General features: G+C 42.9%; 1 protein-coding gene across 1 annotated transcript in view; it reads right to left on the bottom strand.

The window, feature by feature from the left end:
* Positions 1 to 1,828, bottom strand: part of LOC109990187 (muscleblind-like protein 2a) — a 65,457-nt gene extending 63,629 nt beyond the window's left edge. The window contains exon 1 of the mRNA XM_020642202.3: positions 1,576 to 1,828. The gene's annotated coding sequence lies outside the window, so the exon portion shown is untranslated. The remainder of the gene's footprint in view (positions 1 to 1,575) is intronic.
* Positions 1,829 to 16,586: the final 14,758 nt, after the last annotated feature.

Here is a 16,586-nt window from a genome sequence, read left to right as displayed (position 1 = left end):
CGAGGCAAGCCATTCTTGTAGCTAATTTCACCGGCAGGCCTCAGATAGGCTGCCTCCTAAATAGATTTGTCCGACAGGAAAACAAACAAAAGCCTGGCAGACAAACAAGCCGAGCCACTTCCTTCCCACATGGTATCCCCCCTCCCCTCTTATTATCCCTGTCCTGTTTGACCCCGAACGGCTTGGCTCGCTCACACACAGAAACCAGCTTCTGTGGCCCAACATAGCTTCCATTTCACAACCAATGACTAATTACAGCATATAAAGTACAATGGGTTAAAGAAAAACTGTGTTAAATGATGCTCCCCCAAGCAGAGAGGAGAGTATTCTATGTTTCAACGACTGGATAATTAAGCACGACAGAGAAAACAGGACTCAGAAATAGGCCAGCGAAGACAGATCAATGAAAAGGCAGCTGTCTTTTTTTCTATTATTAGCACTGATCAAATATCAAGCGGCGCAGAGATGTGCTTCCTTCCGCTTCAAACCCATTCTGGTAAGTCCGTCACACATGGGGATTGAGAATAAACAAGTGTCGTAATGGGATGCGTAGGCCAGGCAAATGGTTAACCTACCAGTTTGTTTTGGAGCGAGTTCAAGGCTGTGCAAAGGATAAAACAATCAACCAGTACTGAAATCCTACTAGATTGGGAGATAATGTTGTTGCTTTTATGTGGCTTAATCTAATGCTAAATATACCCTTTAAAAGATTATAGCCATTTTTCATACTTATAACACAAAAAAGGCAATTTCTTAACATTCATATAGTGCGCTGAGCAGACAGTGCACCTTTGCTGCAATAGCTTTAATGAAGGATAATCCATATAAGCCAAAGTCCTCTTTATATTGTTATACCGATGGCTCATTTGAATTGAATCTGCATCCTGTTTATATAAGTACATAGTGTCCTGAGATGTCACTTTGCATTTTTATAAGCATCAATAACAGCACATGCATGACCCAGCAGCTGGACTGACCACAACTTATTAACCTTACCCAGGTGTAAGGAGAGTGGGTCTTGCTCAGCCAACCTGCAGTAGATTAAAATGTGCCTCCACTTATGTCTCATTAGAGCTGCTTTATTTCGTCTTGCACACAGCAATTACATCCATTAATTAAGGTGCTATTACATTAATTGGGTTTTATACGTTTGCATTCAGTGGATGTGAAATGAAGCATGATTGACCAGAACATCTGTATCACCGCATCAATAATAAATGATTTATTATCAACCCTACAGTCACTTTGAATAGGAGCAAACACACAGAAAGCAGTTTATAGAGTCAGTGCAGATACACAGAGACAACTACAATGTGATGCACGCTGATTCAAAGGTTGTTTACTTTCACTTATTTCCATTAGCTTTCTCGTTAAAAGCTAGCATAGCAGTCTAGACATGCATGCATTGTGTTTATTTTTTTATTTTTGGACAGGAGTAGCACCTTTAAAACATGTTTTACTCCCTCTACTGTCCAAAAAACATGCAATACAGTCACCATGTCGCAACAAGAGTGTTAGGTAGGCACTGCCAGAGCCGCAGCGCGCTAACCGCTAAGCTAACTACCTGCAGCTTACCTGATGACGAACCTGTCACATCCAGCTGCACTTCAGCCGCCGCCTCTCGACAGCGCTATTTAGGTTGGAGCAGACTCTACCCAGGAGCAGGACGGTGAAAAGCGGTCTTCTACACAGGCGTCGGGCTATTTCTTCAATCGAAGCAAACTTTTTAACGCTGTCGAAGTGTATTTCAGTGACAGGCAAAAGTACGCGACCACTCGCTACACGCTAGCTCGCTAACTACTTTAAAAGCTCGTAGGAAGCAACAAGCGATTTTGACAGTTCGATGAAATGTTGAATGTGATTTCGCTGGAGGGGGAGAGGGGGGGGCTCACGCTTATGTCTGAACATTAAAACCGTTTTATAATCAATTAATACGGATTTAAAACACCACAACGTAAAGATTAACGTCATTTTAATGTAATATGTTGGAATGTATCGTCCAGTTTAAACAAGGAAGTCACTTTTATTCGATAAAGGAGCACAGCCGTCTACCCTACAGTGAAAGTGGTACAGTCCAGAGGAACCAAGGGTAAAGGGAGGGAGGGGGGGTGCTTGTTACCTAGGAAACAACAGTGAATCTCCCTCGGGGGAAAGATGTGGCCACTGATTTATGAACCTCTGCCTGTCAGTCAAAGTAGCCTGCTATGAACAAGATGGTCACATTACACGACATTTTACAAAATCTATTGTCATTTACAATATTAGTTACGGTATAAAACTCCAATTTACTCCTATTCAATAACTAACTGCCATGTTCTGCTGCCTTAATATTTACATTTTTCACACGTTTTTAGCAACCAAGGGTTATATCCAGGGGTGTAGTGGTGACAAAGAAGTGGGTATACTCTTAATTTCCCCCAAAAAATGTTTGTTTTCAAGTGGCAAGTCCAGCAGAGGAATGACGCCTGTGTTATTACAGTGACATGTAAGACTGGGAGGGTCATCCCTTCACCATCCTAGGAAAATAAACTAAAACATACTAGGCCTGCCTGATATTGTGACTCAATCATTGGTGTGAATCGGAGGGGATTTAGAAGTGAGTATACCCTATGGAGACTGAAAAATGTACATCCTGCAGTCCACCACCAGATATTTCATTTCAATTTCGATAATAATGTGATAGAAGCAGTGTTTAATTTTATTTTTGTCTGCTTGTTTCGGACTGCAAATCCGCTCATCATCACCACTTGATGCTTTGCAAAGGAGCACCACGCACATCCCCAGCATTTCACAGCCTAATTGCACACAGCTGGTTGGATTTAGCCGTCTGTGACACACAGAGGCCCGTTGTCAGCAAGAAGCGCGACAAGTCAACAAGGAGCAAGTCACAAATATCCCCGGAATGAGCAGAGAGGCACAAATTTAGCCCCACTGACTGCTGCCCACGCCATGTGCTGCCTATTGAGCGCTCCGAACAATGAACATAGCCATCACAGAGGACGCTGTCAGGGCCAAGGCCGGAATGCTACTGCTAATGAAGGCATCACAGTTTGACGGGACACGGGCCTTCGGCGGTGTCAGGGATGAACAGGCTATTTAGGCATCTGATGCTTGATGGTACCTGTTATGTTTCCTGTATAATGCAACACAGAGATTTAAACTGGGGTCAGACATGTGATGGAAGCTGCAGACATGTCTCAGTCACAGCATCATTGAGACATTTGACACACTATGATGTCAGCAATGCACGAGTATCTAAACATTATCCTATAGGCTGAGCATAGGCCTTAAAAAGAACCAAGAAATGCTCATATAATCACTCTGCTCTGGCTGTTTTCAGAATTTAATCAAAATAAATCACTGTTTTTCTATCCGTCCCTGCTGCATGTTGTTAATCTAAATACAGAAAGTGTAAAAGTGAAGGATAACTCTACCAAGGCAGCCCCATTAAGTGGAAAAACAGTATTTTCAAGACGCAAGTGATTATGAAAAACTGCTCACATAGGTCAAGTTCATCCCCTGAGGCCTAACGTATTGATCTCAATGCAGAGGAGGCATTTGTAAAAAAAAAAAAAAAAAAAAAAGGAAAAACGCTGCTGCCGGCATACTTCTCTGAAGGTCTCTGAACGCCCACACGCCTGCAAACACAACACGCACAAGACAAGTACACACAGTGGCCTCGCCGTTATAAAGAAAACACACAGAAACATCCAGTTTACAAGCTGCAGAAATCTATCGAGACATTTTCTGAGTTTGAAATGAAGCTGGAGGATGATGAACTGGAAGCTGATTAAGAACAGGGGAATCTGATACCAGGTTCAGATGGCTCGCTGAGATTATGGACAGAATCAGACACAAGTGCAGCTTTTAAAGGAGGTCGTAAAGGTAACAGAAATATGAAACAAATGTACAGATGCACAGCGAGGAGGTTCCTGGTTTGAATCCCCATCTGACGGGAGCCTCTCTGTGTGGAGTTCTCCCTGTGCATGCGTGGGTTCTCTATAGTATTAGTGTGTCTGGAGACATGGAAATTATCGTGCAAGACATGCAGACCCTTTTTCTTTTCGCAAAATCAGTCTCACTTTATTTAGAGTCACTCTTAAAAAAGTAGATCTGCATGCAGAAGAAAACATATTTGAATTGAATGAGCAATCCTTCTGTTAATACAGTTGTTTTGGCTTTGGCAGTGTGTGTTTCCATGGTTGCATATGTTTTTGATTTTGCAGCATGTGTTTCCTAATGTACGTTCTTTGGGCTGTTGCAGGTCGGTTGCCATAGACAGCCACCGTAGAAATTGATGCTAAGATGGACACAAAACACGTGCAAGCACTTCCAACACAAAATGAGTTTCGGACATTCACAAATGAGCAGAGAAAAGCAAACCGAAGCATTTGTTCCTGTGTGTTTTGTGTCCATTAATGGACTCTACATTTGTTGCAGTTGCAGTCTGCAAGAGTGGACCTCTGGATCAACTGAGGGGGCGTCAAGCAGCAAAAAAAAAAAAAAACAACCACAGCATCCACAAAACCACCTCTGTTAGCTCCTCACAAACACAGAATGAAGAGATCACTGCAGGAAAGAGTTTCCCCCGCAGACAGAAGACGGGAAACGTACTCAGACTGGCAGAGACATGAACACACACGTACTCAGGCTACATCTGTGGCTCTGAGGCCTCTCTACACACACCTACATATAATGCGCCAAACCCCTCATGTCAAGGACAGTATTGATCTTGTTCACCAAATGAGAACACACCTGATTATGAAAGCTTTTAACCCAAATGCTTAATGCAGCGCAGGTTTGATGGAAAGAGCTTATGGCTGACACAAAGCCACCAGAGAGGAGAGAGAAAGACTGTGTGTGAGTGTGTGTGTGCGTACTTTCATTGTGGTTTAGTCCATTTGATTGATTGTGCAGAGCACACCTGGACATTTCACTCCCCATATGACTTTGAGGAGCATTTTATTAATCACAGAGCCTAAGTAATGATGGATATGGAAGACGCTCCCGCCGTCATTAAACAAACTGATCCCCGAATGTGTGCACGCTGCAGCAGGAGAGCTTACTCAACACGCTGAGAGGATCCATTTTGAGGCCGACTCATCCGTCCGCTGAGGAAAGACGAGTTTATGCAGCTCCATAAATCATCACGCTGCAGCTGTTTGTTCACATTGCTTCATCCATTCCTCCAGGATCCAGCTCAGCATACAGGAAGATACTGTATGATAATCAAGACTGAATAATGAGAAGTGAAACCTACAGAAACGGAAACATTCGACTCACTGTCTCTCTTCTGCTGCACTTCTTTAAATGATTTATCTGTTCAGATATTGGCTCAATCTGTGAATTTATATGCATGGAAGAAGATTTAATGGACTACAAATATTACAATGAAAGTCAGTTATGAAGTCATGCACAAGGAGAGTAATTGATCCTTGAGATGAAGGAACATTTTTTGGAAATAAAGCCTTGTAGTAGAGGTGGGAAAAAGAATCGAGATTCTTATCTTCTGAGATTTTAAATAGATTCATAACTTCAGAAAAAAAAATGGCTAACCAGTCTCTCCCTGCTAATGTGCTAATGCTTGCTCTTTAACTCAGTAGAATGCCAAACGGAGCATCAAGAAATCCAGCCAGTCTCATAGATGACTGGAGTAGATCCTGAATGTACTCATTCGGAAGTAGACTTTCAATCCATGGAACCAGAATCCTTTTTTGAATCGAAAATAGATTCTCAATTGAACCGTGTCCCCAAGAATCTAAATCTAAAAAAATCTAAATCGACTCATGAAACACCAAAAGAATCCCAGCCCTATTCAAAAGTAACAGCACTGGCACCTCTAATGTCACACACTGGATCTTATTTGTACAATACATTCAACAGACAAAGAGATCTATCCACAAATTGCACCTTGACAGATTGATATGTTCCACTATTTTTGGCTTTTATGTTTTACTATGCGGGCTGCACAGTGGGTGCAGTGGTTGGCGCTGTTGCCTCACAACGAGGAGGTTCCTGGTTTGAATCCCCCCTCTGACAGGAGCCTCTCTGTGTGGAGTTTGCATGTTCTCCCCCGTACATGGTTCTCTCAGTTCCTATCACCAGTCATTCAGTCATGATGTACCCTTACCTTCAATATTCACCAAGAGCACAATAATTGAATAACAGCTGCCATACAATGATATTTAATCCTCTTACTGCCAACATTGTCTGTCCGCTGTAGGCGCTGCACAGGTTGTAAGACGTGTTTTTACAGAGTTGTCTTGAAGGAGAACAGCTTCGTGCTGAAACTGAAAACAAGGTTTGTGAGTGAGCTGAAAACTGAGACTATAGCCTCAATTGATCGGACAAATAGTCATGTTTAAAACTCTAACCCTGGCACATAGATCCATAAAATGAACAGATGATAGATGCACCTGAACCTGAACTCAGAGTGTAGGTTTTTGGAAAAGCATGCATTTGTCAGCGTCTCAGAAATACAAAATACACTCCACAGAAGATAGACTCTTTTTTTTTGGCCTTGAATCCTTGAATGCAGCTTAAGAAGAGGATAACTTTTATCAACGTTAAACCAAAAAGAATAACAATATGCGTTCATTAGCGACACATCCATCTTTTATTTCAAGCCTTTCATAATTTGAAGATGCACTGCAGAGTAAATCTAATAATGAACGGTGGCATTTTGGAAGCAAAAACAGCCTGGCAGTAATTGTGAGAGATGAAAAATCTCAGAAATGTCAGGAAGAAATGGCATATTACCATGACAACACAGCTTTTGTCTTGTCAAGTTCTCAGGCTGCGGGGTTCAGAGCCTTGACTGTTGCTCTCCGTCAGGAAATAATTGTCTATTTTCTACACGCCATTATTCACCACTAAAATCCAATTGACTCGTTCCTTGAGATTGCACGATCAAAAAATAAAATCAATGCGGCGTCACCGGTCCATCTGAAAGTGCTTCCAAATACAGTAAAGGAATGTGTATTATTCATGACATCCAGGTTCACACAAGGCCGGCGGCCCGGCCCAGACTCCTTAATGGCTGCACCCCCCCTTCAGCACAGCCGAACCCGCCCTGTGATCCTGACTTGGCGGCCACTTAGCCCCAAGGATCGAGCCTCCTTTGAAATATTCAATAATGCATTAAGGATCAGAGAGAAGTCGGCTAATTATTTTCACACACACACTGTTTCTCTCTCTCTCACACACACACACACACACACAAACATAAACACAGGGAGAAGTTAGACGTAGTAATTAAGTATTTTGCAGGCAGACAAGCTGTGATGATGTCGGAATTTTTGTGAATGAAAAATGGATGAGCGTTTATAGAATGTTGGTTTTATGTTTTTGTGTGTGTGTGTGTGTGTGTGTGTGTGTGTGTGTGTGTGTGTGTGTGTGTGTGTGTGAGAGAGTCAGTATAAGAGACAATAATAACCTATCTGAAGGCGACCCATCAGCTGAAATATTAATGCTGCTGCTGCAGGGCTGCATGCTGCTGCAGCAGGTTACAAGGACGCGTCCGATGCCTCATACAGGAGCTCCATTAGCACAGAGGGTGACCTCCAAAAGCGTGCAATGCCTCTGACCAGGTCTGACCCTCTCTCTCTCTCTCTCTCTCTCTCTCTCTCTCTCTCTCTCTCTGGATCTATAATAGGAAGGAATTATTTGCATTTTACTGTAGTATACTTGGTGGTACATTTCTTTCATTAATAGGGACAGAAGGTGAATACATTTAAATATTTTTTAACCAATTCTTGACTTCTGCATGAAGTCTCAGTCCTGACTACAACACCCTACCCTAGCTTGACCTTTGACCTGAAAGCTGCATCAATGTCAGGGCCAAATAAATCTACTTTGAGGCCCTGAGGTAGAAATAATCTGTTGACACTTGTCGACACAACATTTCCTCCGTTTTCTCTAAGGTCATTGGTTCTTTGGTAACTTGTTCAATCACAGATTGTCTCTTCTACAGTTTGTGTCCTCCAGATAAAGAAATCATGCAGTTATCTTAGTCACCAGTATGCTTTAGGGATAATAGGAATGTGCATGGAAACGTCTTAAACATACGTCTCCTTTCTCTATCATGGCTGCTGGTTTTGCAACTTTCTGCAGAAACTCAAAATAACTTCCCACAGCTCCTCTCCTCCCTCACATAAGTTTTCTTTATAAACCAGCACATTCAAAAATCCACAATAATACTGTTTGATTTCTTTCTTCAGATTCTTTATATTTCTCGAGAGTTGTTCCTGGAATGAAAGGAGAGAATGAAGGGATTTTAAGAAAGGAAGTCAGGAGAACGAGAAACAAAAAAGTTCTTTTTTTATTTTCTAATCTGAGGAGGAAGACAGGAGAACAAAGAAAAGATCTACCGTCGTCAAATACTCTCGACCAAAAAAGCATCTCCATGCCATCAAAGTAAATGCAAAACACTCCTGAGAAACTTCCCCTCATGTTTCTGCACTCAAACAACAAATAAGGATTCTGAATCTGTGACTTCAAATCTTTTACATTTTGAATGAAGTCTGGCCTTGAAAGCAGCTCCTTAAAAAAAGTGATGAAAAGGTGTAGAAAACAGTGACTTCAAAAAAGAATGAAAATAAAGAAGCACAGATTTTCCACACACACACACACACACACTCCCTCCTTGTTTCCACACGTTGTTTTTCTTGCCCTCCATCCTTCTCAGCGGATCAAACAGGCGTTCAAAAGCTCGCTCTGCCACTGAATGAATCGTATTTCTCGCTGTAATTATCGATTTCTAAGTGGCCTTGCAAACATCATCAGTCAGAGCCTCCTTCAAGAACGGCAATTATTATATTACTGTAACCATGGTGATTTATTTGCGGAGGAAAATTTATTTATGGAGGGGAGTGGGTGGAGGATCAGAGTGTGTGTGTGTGTGTGTGTGTGTGTGTGTGTGTGTGTGTGTGTGTGTGTGTGTGTGTGTGTGTGTGTGTGTGTGTACAGTACAGTGCTGGAGGCTGGTACCTTGCAAACAGTGGATTGCATTCACACATACTTTGACCTTTGAGCTATACGCGCGATAGTGAGAGTAAAAATGTAAAATAAAGCCTTCCCACGCACATTATACAAGATTCTGTAATGTATGATTGCTATTTCTTGATGTTTTAATAAAATAGTAAAGGTTCAGTTGTGTATTTCATCAGATGTGGATGAATATTCAGATATTAAACATGCTCTGACTTAATGATCCTCCTGTTTCTTTTCCTGTAAAACCGTCTCTATCACTAATAATTTGACACCTCCACCTTGTGGCCGTGGCTGGTACTGCACATAAAGCACAACGACAGATGAGGATCACACACAATTACACAGACTCCTCCTTTATTCCACATCTATTTTATCATGTTTCAATAACATGCATGCACAGGCTGTCCCTCTGTCCCCCCCCTCCATATACTCAATCTCCCTGCCGCTTGCATTTCTTCATCAGTCCACTAGATGTCCTCAGTGTACAGACTTTCCTCCTTTTCTCTTCATCTTTCGGCAATCCTCTCAACTGTGCCTTCCTATGGCGTTATATTTGTGCCCACTGAGAGAGACTTTAAGAGAGCGCACACGAGGAAAACTGAGGGAGAGAGGTTGTTAAAGCACACTAGTATGGATTGAATTGAAGACTAAACACTGTGTGCAAAATGTGGAACAAGTGCTGGTCGAGGTGGTAAAAGTATTAAATCAAGAAGAAAAGATGAGGTAGTTTTAGTGCTCTGGCTGTGTCCCTGCTGATGCCACTACATACCACACTATATGTTCTTTATGAGACCTGGTTTGATATGTTTGTGTATTTAGGAGCAATGAAACAAGCACAGTTATGATTAAAGAGCATTACATTGTTTTTGTGATTGTTTGAATTAGAATGTTGAATAAAGTTTGAGTTCAGGATGAAATCCAGAACCAGGTCTTTGTGCCAACAGAACATTCAGACACACAGTCAGTCCTCAAGCTCACAACTTAAAATCATTACACCTCTGACTACCTTCATGATCACTCGTGATCATTACTGTTAGCGTTGATCATTTTACAAACCAAGAGAAGACATCAGAGATCTGAATTATTATAACATCAGTCTGCACCAGAGACCAACATGGGTCTACTGTTGGACCACATCTTGAGGAGAAGCCTCCAACTGACATCTGTACCAAGAAAGAGGTACCTCCAGAGGTTGTTTGGTCATCAAACCTGCCATCTCCATCGACTGAGGAGCAGTGCCCTCAGATGTCTGTGGATCAGTCTGTGGAGGAAGAAGTGAGCCATCTGGTGGCCCAGTACCATTTTAAAAGAGCAACTGAGATTCCTCTGCCTCCGAGTCCCGTGCCTGATACTGAGCTGGACAACTCAAATACAGATCAGGATCAGGAAGTGGCTGATTTGGTTTATGCAAGAAACACTCCTCTGAGAAAGGACTCAGCTGTGCCTTGTATTTTCCCAGCTCTGGAAGTTCTTCCTGATCTGATGCCCCTCAGTACCCTGGCAGAGATTCCTCTGCCCAGTGACGATAAGGTAGACATCACATACGCCAGGGAGAACATGTTCCCTGACTTAAAATGGGTCGAGTTTCCTTCTCTGGATGAACAACTCAATGATTTCATGTCCCAGTATCTATGCAAGAGGGCTTGGAGGATTCCTCTCCCTCCAAGTTTTCTACCTGAGCTGGACATTGAAATCTCCAAGAAGAACATTTACTCTGATCTAAACCTGATTGGGTTTCCACTCCTGGACGACCTGGTGAAGGATTTGTCGTCCATGCACATAAGGGACAGGCCTTCATCTTCACCTTCTTCTCCAGATCTTTATGACAGCGATGATCTGCCGTGTCTGTTTCCGGCTTTACATGATGAAGGTCCTGAACTGATGTCTCTTAATGTGCTGGCAGACATTCCACTGCCACAGAGTCCTCTTCCTGAAGTCCATGTGCTGGACAAGGCAAGGCCATTGTGTCGGAAGAGAAGAGGATTTCCCAATGAGGAAATTCCTCTGAAACTTTGTAAACTCAATCTGCAGGAGGAAACTCTCCACCATAATACAAAGCATGCTGACCCACAGCTCTGCAGCAGGTTTAAAGGTTGGTATTCATGAATAAATCCTCAGTTTATCTGTTTTTGTAAGTACACTGAGCCAATACACACCTTAAAACACATGTAGTCTAAAGTTTTGTCGCGTCACATTGCAAATGATCACACGCTGGCTGTCCCTCGCCCGATGTGTTCATGTTAATCTGTTCCTTAACGGGTTTGAATGAATGTTTATCCACCTCTTCGTCCTTGAAGCCGGACTCCTGGTTCTTAAACAATAGTTTGCAAACCAAAGGCTACATCCACTCCTTAAATCAAAGCTTTCAAACCACAAAGTGTTCCTACAATTCCCATAATGCACGCATACAATCATCAAGCTTATTCAATGTTGCCCAGCTCACCCAAAACTATTTCTTTTAAATTGTCTTACCAGGCTGGTGGAACTCCTCATGAATATGTATGTATTAAATTAAATTCGAGCAGAGTCCCTTAAAACCTGAAAGCTCTCCTGGTAAGTTCACTTCAGTGTAAAACCCCAGACGGCCACAAGATGGCAGCAAAGCAAAAGAGAAAGGCCTCCACCTTCTCAATAGCAATGAAACCCCTGATTCAATTGCTCTCAGTATAATGATGCATACAACCATAATTTCTATGAACTTCAAAACAGCATGAACTTGATTTAAGTGGACATGTGTGACTTTAAGGAGGCCATCGAAGTAACGCCTGTAGTGTTTAAGGCACCAAATATCTGCAATTCAGAGGATTCATGTACAAACAAGGTTTATAGAACTCATTTCTATACTCATTTTTATACTCCAATAAAAATTGGAGTTGGAGCCAACATGATTGAAATCACATGTCCTCTTGTGCAGCATCCTCTTCACACGCTGATCGTTACGTCAAAGCCTTAATTAGTGATTGGATGCACCTGTGGAGGTAACCACATGCAGACAAACTCAGCATGCATGTCTCACTGTCACTTGTCCAGAGTCTGAAACTCTAATAAGGTTTCAAGTCTGACCACGTCTCACTACCTGCACATTTCTGCAGGTAGTATAAAGTATATATACATATATAAGTACTACTACTATATATACTATATAAGATTAAGAGATGAATGAGCTGAGATTTGAGAAACAACTGGAAAATCAAGCACAAAAAAAGTGTATGTTTGCATGTTGGTCTGGGCGTCTTTAATCTCCTCCACACTGCACAGTAATCTCCTCAAATCCTTCAAATGAACTGATCACTTCCCTTTATTGTAGTTTTTTTGACTCCTGCAGGTGGCAATGTTGCTCTGCGAGAAAACAAGCTGTGCTGCCAACCCTTTTTGTGAGCTTTGTGAAGCACCATTGTTGCTCCTTTTGTTCTTTTGATGAATGAAAGACCTGTAGAATATAGACTTTATGGAGGCGCTGAGCATCAAACACGAACTGTGATTACTTCTGACAAATCGATCTCGCACAGTGTTGACTACAAATCCCAATAAAAAAAACAGAGCATCAGTGGTGCTGAAGAGTACAAATAATCATTCAAAAGATCTACTGAGGACATATAAAACAGTCTTAGGAGCAGCTGCAGGTGTCAAAACAGACACAAAAAGGTCTCACAGGTGTGAATGTAAAGGGGAATATCTCCTGACAACTTGGAAAATCCTGTTTTCTTTCCTCCTAATGTGCACATTTCTGCAGCATTGTGGATTTATTGACTGCTGAAAGATATAGCCCCTGCGCCGCAGATAAGCAGGAAAGAGAGAGGCATCATGATCATATATGGAAGCTGTGGAGGGACATTTACGTCTGACAGAGAGAGAAGAAAACGACCCTCCTGGGATTGAGAGAAAAACAGGATTCAGTCTCGGTATGAGGCAAAGGAAAACCAAAATAGAGGTGCTGACAGCTTCCTCCATCCAGACCCGGCGGGAGCGCTTATCCAGTTTTTTGCGTTGTGAGATAAGAGGGGGGATTTATTTATTCAGGTTGATAGCTCTGGCGCACTTTGAATGATAAAAGAGGTATGTGTTTGTGCGGCGTGTGTGTGCAGCCACTTTTAGCATGCCAATCAGGATTAAAGGTCGAGGTTTTGTAGGTTGAATTTTCATATATTAGGATCTTTTTTTGTGTGTGTGTCTTTTGTGCACCTGAGAGCTGTGATCAAACATGGTTCCCATTAGAAGAAGTCCACATCAAACGTGAAGGACAGATTATTTTCACCCATTGTCTCAGGAAAAGAAATACCCACATCTGAAGCGGGAATTAAATGGAAGAGGGGCCTTTTGTTGTGGTTATCCTCCTGGTGCTTTAAAGGAAGGTGTTGGGTTCACTCGGAGACGATCTGATGTTATTTCAGTCAAAAAAGACATCTGTTCTGCACTCATTCACATCCGTGTTAACTTCCCTGGTGCAGATGCTTCCCAGCATGCTGCTCTTTTATTTTTCTGGTGTGGTGGGTTCCATACGGAGCTGTTGGCACAGCTGACGGGGATCCTCGGGAACATGAGGGCCTCCAAGAAAGACTCGGGGAGCTGCTAGGTTTGGCTCGAGCGGCTTTCTACATATGGTTAAGAAGAATGCTGCCTTGGAAGAACATCATATAAGAGAACGAGAACCTCAAATTTCAGAAAAGGTCGCAGTGAGCCGTTTCTTTTTTGCATCCCTTGAAGTTCATCCAGAGGTAGAACTTTATAACCCTGCTCATTGCAACAAATCAGTGGATCCCATACTCTCCTCATTTTCACCCAACATGTTTTCATGCTGTGAAACACCTAGAGTAGCTTTGCATGATTAGCAGCTCAAAAAACTCCTCATTTATCTGATACTTGTGTCAGTAAAAACCCTCATTTCAGCCTCTGCCTGTCACAATTCATTTCAGCTGCTGTCTCTTTAAGGCCCGCCCTCCCCACGGGCCCATTTTCATCTGATTGGCCAGCTCTCTGGAAGCAGAACACTGCAGGGCTGCCAGGTGAGAGGGTTCAACGGCTGACGTGCAGTAGAGGCTTGAAGCTGCCTTGGGAAATGGTTTGTTTAGCGCCCTCTGCAGGTTCATTCCGGGATTACTCTGACGTACGTTTACCTCATGATCTGAAACTTTGAAAACAGACAGCAGGACGACACTTACATGAGCTATCATTGTGTCCAGAGCGAGGTGTATGAAGATCACACCTCGCTCTCCTGCACCTTCAAATAGGAGATAGACCCTTTTTGACAAAGTTTTCAGGAAAATCTAAACTCCAATATCGTATATGTTTTGAAGCCAAACTTTCCAGAGGCTATGAATGAATCAAAGGCTGTTTGATTTCAGCCATGAGTGCTCATTGTGTTATAATACTCCTCTGATACAGATTGCACCATTACATCTGCACCGCTCCAGAGAATACACGTGCACACAAGCATGCACGCGACCTCTGTCCAAGCCCATAATTAACCCTCTTAATTAAGAGGGAAAAAAGTTGCTAACGAAGGAAATGGATTTAATTAGCCTGGTTTTAGCTCAGGCACATGTGCACGCCGTGAAACACACACGTGCACACACACACACACACACACACACAAGCACAAAACAATTAAGCCTCTTTCATCCTGGCTAATGGCTTCAGTGACTCAGAGCCTTTCTCATTAAGACTATCAATAATATGCTGATTACATGCATCCACCGCTCTCTTTTATCGAGGCACAAAGGGACGAGAGTGCGTCTCAGAGGTGCCAGGGGTGGGGCGGACAGTCGGCGCGACCTTATCTGCTCAAGTCCAATTGTTTGGCTGAAGAAGGTAAAAGAGGCCTCTTTATTTTCCGCAGTTTTTATCTCATCAAAGAGGCCTCCTCGTGTGACTTTCATGGCGAGGAAATGCCGATGAACTTGTCCTGCTGAGGGCTTTATTGTGGCCAGACAATAGACGGAGGAGTCATGAGGACAGTAGATCTGTCCGCTTGTCCGACCGGGTGACACCGACCCCCCGGCTGGCTCTCACTCAAATAAGTTCCTGAATGCCTCCGGAGCAAGTCTGAGTGTTTAAAGAATTGGACTCGCTCGTTCTATTGTTACAGTTTGCCATCTTGTTTTTTTTTTTTTTCTGGATCCAGCGGTGGAAGGTAGTTCTGATTGTGTTAGCATGCTAATGTCAGCCACGATCCCCTGAAATCACATTAACAAAAAAGTTCAGACAACAGCGTTCTGATTCCAAACTCTGTGCATGTGGATCTGAAAAAAATGACTTCTACATGCCAGGCCAGACGTTGGCAGTCTTTAGCAACTTTGCAATGGAAATAACCTGCACACATACTCTTCCTTCCACAGAGCGATGAAGTGCAAACATACATAAAATTAATGCACAGATATTTGTGTGGTAAGGAAGATGAGGTGGGGTTGCTACTCCAATTGACCTTAAACTACAAAGAGAGTAAATCTCAAGAAACAGAACCTCTGGAGTCCGCCATTCTTGTTGTAGACCACATACTTGCTCATGGCTATTGTTTTGGAACAGTAATGCGCATCAGCAAAAACGTCTCTCTTTTTACAGAGGATCGCCATTTTACACGACTATGGAGGCGATGCCGTTTCAAAACTTTTCAATTTCAGGCACCCAAAGCGCTGTTGTAGTGTAAAGGAGCTGCCAGAACACAACAAAAGGTGACCATCTTCTGCTGAAATTGTTGTTGTGAAAACAGCGCTTTAGGCCCCTTGGTTTTTCCAGGCAGAAAAGCGCTGTCTGTGCGCTCCTGAGCTTTTGCATGAGTGTGTGTGTGTGTGTGTGTGTGTGTGTGTGGATGACAGATAGTAAAGTCAGATAGACAGGCGTCTGTCACACAGGCAGGAAGACAGTAGGTCTGTGCTTTGACCTTCACTCTCTTCCTGTTGTAACAGACACGGCGGGCCCCTCCCAGAGGAGACCAGAGGAAAGCGGAGGTTTGACCCGCACAGACACACCTTCACCCCCCCCCCCCCCTCCCTCCTCCCTCCTCCCTCCCATCCCTAAACATCCCTAATGGGGGGGGGGCGCTCACTGCCTCTGATCTCACTGTTTTCCACTCGGTGCTATTGTGAGATTTGTTTTTCATTCAAGTTCTGAGGGTCCCGTGTGACCACCTGAGGAGTTGACGGACAGACAGAAACCTTTGTGTGGTTCCCAGACGCCTCAGTATAGACTGTGATACATAAACGTAGAGGAAACTCAATAAACAAAGCATGCTGGGAAATCATTGTGTGTGCTATATTTGGCAAAAGTCACTTAAACGTTGTCCTTTTCCCTTTATTTAGTGCATGATTTAAAGCAGCAATATGTGACTTTTCCACTTTGAAATAGTCAATCTAACAGAACAGAAACTTTAAAAAAGGAAGAATGGCTAAAGTAAAAACTGAACTAGCATAAGCATACTACAACAAAACATGGTGCCAAATTGAGGACGGTGATGGATGAAGATAAGGAGCGAAAGAGAGATAGTGGGAGCGAGCAAGACGATGGACTAGTGAGAGCTTTGCAATACAGTGAGTCGGGCCCTAAGTTTCTACATAGACTCCTCTATCGCCCCCCAGTGGTGGATTGAGCTGCCAAACCCT

Source organism: Labrus bergylta, chromosome 24 (genome assembly GCF_963930695.1).
Source record: "Labrus bergylta chromosome 24, fLabBer1.1, whole genome shotgun sequence".
NCBI classification, from domain to species: domain Eukaryota; kingdom Metazoa; phylum Chordata; class Actinopteri; order Labriformes; family Labridae; genus Labrus; species Labrus bergylta.
Note: the sequence above shows the minus strand (reverse complement) of the source record. Positions and strands in the feature narration are given on the sequence as shown.